The following is a 5,837-nucleotide window of genomic DNA, read 5'->3' on the forward strand; positions in this document are numbered from 1 at the left end:
GAGTCGTCCTTGCTTTGTGTCAAACAATAGTAGTAGTGATAATTATAACAATAACAGTGAATGCATAGAAATTAGATAGCTGATTTAATCTTCACAACCTTACCAACTAGGCACCATCTATAAATGACCCATTTCACAGGTGATGGAATGAACAGAGAGGTGAAGTAATTTGCCCAAGGTCTCCAACCGATGCGCGGCAGCGCTGGGATACAAACCCAGGTACTCTGGCCACTGAACTTAGAGTTAATGTGTCCCTTGTTCTTTGTGTTGCCCGTTCAGGTCTGAGTGCGCAGAACTAACCTGAGCAGAGCTGTTTATGCCTTCCTGGGAACTGGACAGGTGAAAAGTTAGGGGGCCACCCGTCTATGACCTAACCTTCTGAGTCTGAAGACTTATGTTGCCACTCGGTGGTGACTTTTCAATAAAAACATAGCACTCTATCGAACAACAAAGCCTAATAATTCCTAAGGTCTAATTACCTTAAGTAAAAAGATTCATCATAAAACGTAATTTAAGGAAATACAATTTATTGTAAGCAAGTCTATTTCTCACTAGGCTCACTGTATAAACAGTGTCTCCCTTAGCTGACCCTGGACTAGAATTCCCAGATCATGGCAAGTTATATGTTAAAAAACATCTGTGGGCTTTCTTGAGCTCTAGACTTAAACAGATATGTTAATATATAATAAATGTTATTTGCTATATGAATCCATAATTATATTGATATATTAAAATATTTTATCAAACATTTTTACCATATTAATTAAAATATTTAATATTTTAAATACTTAATATATTTAATGTATTAACAAAATATAGATATGTAATAGATAAATATATATATATTTTTACTTGTAAGTTTAAATATGTGTCTCTAAATCCTGCTCTTTTCCCTCCAAATAATCCCTGCCAATTTCATGTTTTCCAACAAGGAACTTAGTTTGAGTTTAAGCATTGGGTCCGCTTTTGTCCACTGACTAGACCCAAAGCTAGTATTTTTCCCACTCCAGCTGTGGCTGGACCTCTCAGGGAAGTCTCCTGAACTCACAAAGGACCTTTTGATTTTTAACCTTGTAGCTTAGGTCTTGTAACTTCTGGTTCTCGAAGCACTGAGGGAGATGTGGTGGTCTGGGAGCCATTTCCTACTATAAAGACAGCTAGATGGGAAATAATAGTCTCCTACCCCGCTGCCGTGAGGAAGCCAAGCAAAATCACAAAAAGATACCTTCTCCCTGTTTTTGTTTTATGTTCTGTATGGTGTCTTTCGATGGGGCCGTTGGCTTATTTAACTAAGGGTTTTCATCTGGTGCCTGTTTTCTGCTATGGATGCATTGAGTCTCTTTTTCTCTGAGAAAGGAAGACAGACACAGAATCAGCAGCATGAACAGTGATTCTCCTCTGAAGATCCATGGAATCTCAAAGTTGGATTTGACCTTGGAAACCCTGAGATGCCCTTCACGGATAAGGGCGAAGGGATGGTGTTTGTGGTGCATTATGTAGAGACTTGGCAGGAACTCAGGTCTGCTGGTTCTCAGGCTCCACATGTCATGCTGTCCCTAAAATGGGAGCTCTCTCCTAATCAAAACACATAATGTTCTCTTTGCAAAGGAAAGCATCCCCTTTAACCACTCAAATATTTGACTGCTAGGGATTTTCTCTTAGGTTCCTCAGTAACATCATTAGCAGGATTGGTAGAGGTCCCCACGCCTCCCTGCTGCCACCTACAGGTCTGACTTTGGTACCTAGAGTTTCCATAGCCTTACTCCCCATGTTCCAAGTTGAAACCATTCCTGGAGTTAAACCTAAATTCTAAATATTTTAAAGTAAATCAATAGAGAAGTTTCTCCACAATGATATACTTGCTGCTTTGTGTCTTTCACCCAAAGCTAAGTCCAGTTTGACTTGAAGCACCTATCTGCCGTGGTTTGCCACCATACTATGCTACTGGGCTTTCGACAGGACACCCTGTGACCGACCAGGAAAAGAGTAGAAACCGCGGATGAAAATCACTGTTTCTCAAAATTCTCAGAGCGACTGTGGTCCCCAGCTTCAGAATTGGAAATAATTTCAAGATTACTATAGCAGGTTGAATGGTGTCCCTTTGCCCACCCTCATCAAAACAAACAAACAAACAAACAAACAAAAAACCAAAAAAACCCACCACATGTCCACATCCAAACCTCTGGAACCTGTGAATATGAACTTATTTAGGAAGAGGGTCTTTGCAGATTTAATTAAGGGATTTGAGATAAGATCATCCTGAATTACCTGGGTGGGTCCAAAATCCAATGAAATGTGTTTTTAGAAGAGACACACAGAGAATGCAATGTGAAGATGGAAGCAGAGACTAGAGTCTCCACAAGCCAAAGAAACCAAAGAATGCCAATAGCCACCAGAAGCTGGAGAAGCCAAAGAAGGATTCATCCCTAGGTGAAGCACCCAACACGATTAAATACTTAGATATAAATCTATCAAAATATGTATAAAATCTACAAAACTCTGAAGCATGAAAGTTCAAAGATGAACTTAAGGGAGAGTTATTCTATGTTCATGGATAGAAAGACTCAATATTGTCAAAATGTCAGTTCTTCCCAACTTGATTTATAGATTCAGTGCAATCCCAGCCAATTTCCCGGCAAGTTACTTTATGGATATTGACAAACTGATTCTAAAGTTTATATGGAGAGGCAAAAGACCCAGAATAGCTGACACAATTTTGAAGGAGAAGAACACAGCTGGAGGACTGATGCTACCGACTTTAAGATGTACTATAAATCTATAGCAATTAAGACTGTGTGGTATTGGTAAAAGAATAAACAAATAAACCAATGAAACAGGATAGAGAGCCCACAAGCAGACCCCCATAAATATAGTCAACTGATATTTGATAAAGACAATGCAATGGAGCGAAGATAGTGTCTTGAACAAATGGTGCTGGAACAACCAGACATCCACATGCACAAAGTGAATCCAGACACAGAACTTACAGCCCTCACAAAAATTAAACTCAATATAAATACAAATATAAAATGTGAAACTCCTAGAAGGTAATATAGGAGAAAACCTAGATGAGCTTGGGTGTGGCAATGACTTTTTAGATATGACACCAAAGACATGGTCCATGAAAGAAATGATTGATAGGCTGGACTTCATTAAGATAAAAAGCTTCTTTGGGAAAGACAGTGTCAAGAGGATGAGAAGACAGGTCACAGACTGGGAGAAAATATTTGAAAAAGACATATCTGATAAAGGACTGTTATCCAAAATATATGAAGAACTCTCTAAAAATTCAACAATAAGAAAACAGCTGATTAAAAAATGAGCCACAGGGGGCGCCTGGGTGGCGCAGTCGGTTAAGCGTCCGACTTCAGCCAGGTCACGATCTCGCGGTCTGTGAGTTCGAGCCCCGCGTCGGGCTCTGGGCTGATGGCTCGGAACCTGGAGTCTGTTTCCGATTCTGTGTCTCCCTCTCTCTCTGCCCCTCCCCCGTTCATGCTCTGTCTCTCTCTGTCCCAAAAATAAATAAAAAAGGTTGAAAAAAATTAAAAAAAAAATGAGCCACAGACCTTAACGGATACCTCATCAAAGAAGATATACAGATGGCAAAATGGCAAATAAGCATATGGGAAGATGTCATCAGGGAAATGCAAATTAAAGCAACACCCCTACATACCTTTTAGAATGGCCAAAATCCAGAACACTGACATCACCAAATACTGACGAGGATGTGGAGCAACGGGGACCTCCCATCCATTGCTGGTGGGAGTGCAAAGTGGTGCAGACACTCTGAAAGACAGCTTGGCAGTTTCTTACAAATTAAACATACTCCCCACATGATTCAGCAATCACAGGACTTGATACTTACCCAAGGGAGCTGAAAACTTACACTGTACAAAAAATCTGCGGAAAGTAATTTATAGCAGCTTTATTCACAATTGCCAAAAATTGGAAGCGATCAGGATGCCCTTCCATGGGTGAATAGATAAATAAATTGTGGTACACTTAGACAATGGGCTATTATTCAGCACTCAAAAATCATGAAAAGCCATGAAAGAAACTCAGATGTATATTTCTAAGTGAAAGAAGCAAATCTGAAAAGGCTACAGGGTGTATGATTCTAACTATATGACCTTCTGTTATACAATGGAGACAGTAAAAAGATCAGTGGTTACTAGGGATAGGCGGGGGAGGACAGATAAGTAGGAAGAGCACAGAGGATTTCTGGGGCAGTGACAATACTCTATATGATGTTATAATGATACATGTGTGCCATTATACATTTGTCTAAACCCATAGAATGTACAACATCAAGAGTAAACCCTAAGGCAAACTATGGACTTTGGGTGATAATGATGTGTTCATCATTTGTTTATATATATATACACACACACACACACACACACACACACACACATATCACTCTGGTGAGTGATGTTGGTCACAGGGGAGGCTGTGCATGTGTGGGTGTGGGAGGAAATGTGAAATCTCTGTATCTCCTCTCAATTTTGTTATAAGCTTAATCTGCTCTAAAAAACGAAGCCTTAATTTTTTTTTAAATGCATAGCATGAGGCACAGTGGTCAACACAGAACTAAAATACAGGTCTGACATAGGTCAGCTCTGCTTTAACTTTGTTTTTTCCATGTGAAGAATGTATACAGCACTTTCCTATGTATTTTTTATACAGTGAAGACTGGACTTGGTATAACCATATTACAGGAAAGTAGAAATTGGATTCTTTATTTTCCATCTTTGTGTTCTGTTAATCCTACAAAGTTGAGGCTTAAGCCGATTTCATTAGTACATGAGGAAAAGTAGGTTGACCTGCAAGGAATCAGATTCCCCATGTGGAGCAGCTTATAAGGGCGCTCCGTGTTCCATGCTCAGGTACATAGGAAACACTGCAGTCCTACGAGGAAAGATGTATAGATATTTTTAAACATTGTGCCACAACTGCATTGCTTTTCATTTTTACCTGATGGCATCATTCTTAGAATAAAATCTTTTCTGAGTGAAAACTAAAAAAAAAAAACAAAAAAAAAACCCCCATATGTTGACATTGCCTGAGAGAGTGTACGTAAACTATCTCAGTAGAGTTTGGCTAACAAAGAATGGTCCCTCCATTGATACCCTAAGTCACATTTTAGATCCCTGCTTTTGTCTTCAGATCTGATGCAAGAGCAAGATTGTCTCAACTATCAGGAAGGTCTGCTTGCCCTTACTCACTTTGACTCAGGTCTGTGAGCATCTTTCCCAAAGTGGAGCAAGGCCATAGAGAGCTTTGAGGTCCCCGGTGTATCAGTGGCCCTGAAATAAATGTAAGCTGGATGCTCTCTCCTTTTCTCCAGGCTTTCTCCACGGCTGTTCTATGTTTCCACCCTGTCGTGTGCCCTGAAAGAACTTTGGCATTTGCTGAAAGGTCATCAGTTGCAATTTTAGACCATTGGGTAACTCGAACTCCTAACATTTAAATGTAGCTGCAAAAGGGTATGATTGCTGTACCCAGCTGCCAGCCTAAGCCAGACAGTGGCAAAAATAGCAGACCCTCCCCAGTTCCCTTTAAGATGAGTAATTGACCGCTTATAAATGACACTAGCCAATACTTCTCCTTCCTCGTCTCCAAATTCTCCAGTCTTCTGCCTACTCTTAGCATCTGTAGTGTGCTGGGCCCAGAGCTTCTCCAGGGAGTAGTGCTGAAGCACTGATTGGTTGGTTTCACTTCCAATCTCTTGTTAACAGATACTTTATAAAATGTAATATAAAGAATTAAAGGAAAGGCCAAGAATGAGAGTTATTGTTTAAGCAGAGTTTCAGCTGGGGGAGATGAAAAAGTTCTGG

This window comes from Prionailurus viverrinus, chromosome D4, assembly GCF_022837055.1.
Source record: "Prionailurus viverrinus isolate Anna chromosome D4, UM_Priviv_1.0, whole genome shotgun sequence".
In the NCBI taxonomy this organism is placed as follows: Eukaryota; Metazoa; Chordata; class Mammalia; order Carnivora; family Felidae; genus Prionailurus; species Prionailurus viverrinus.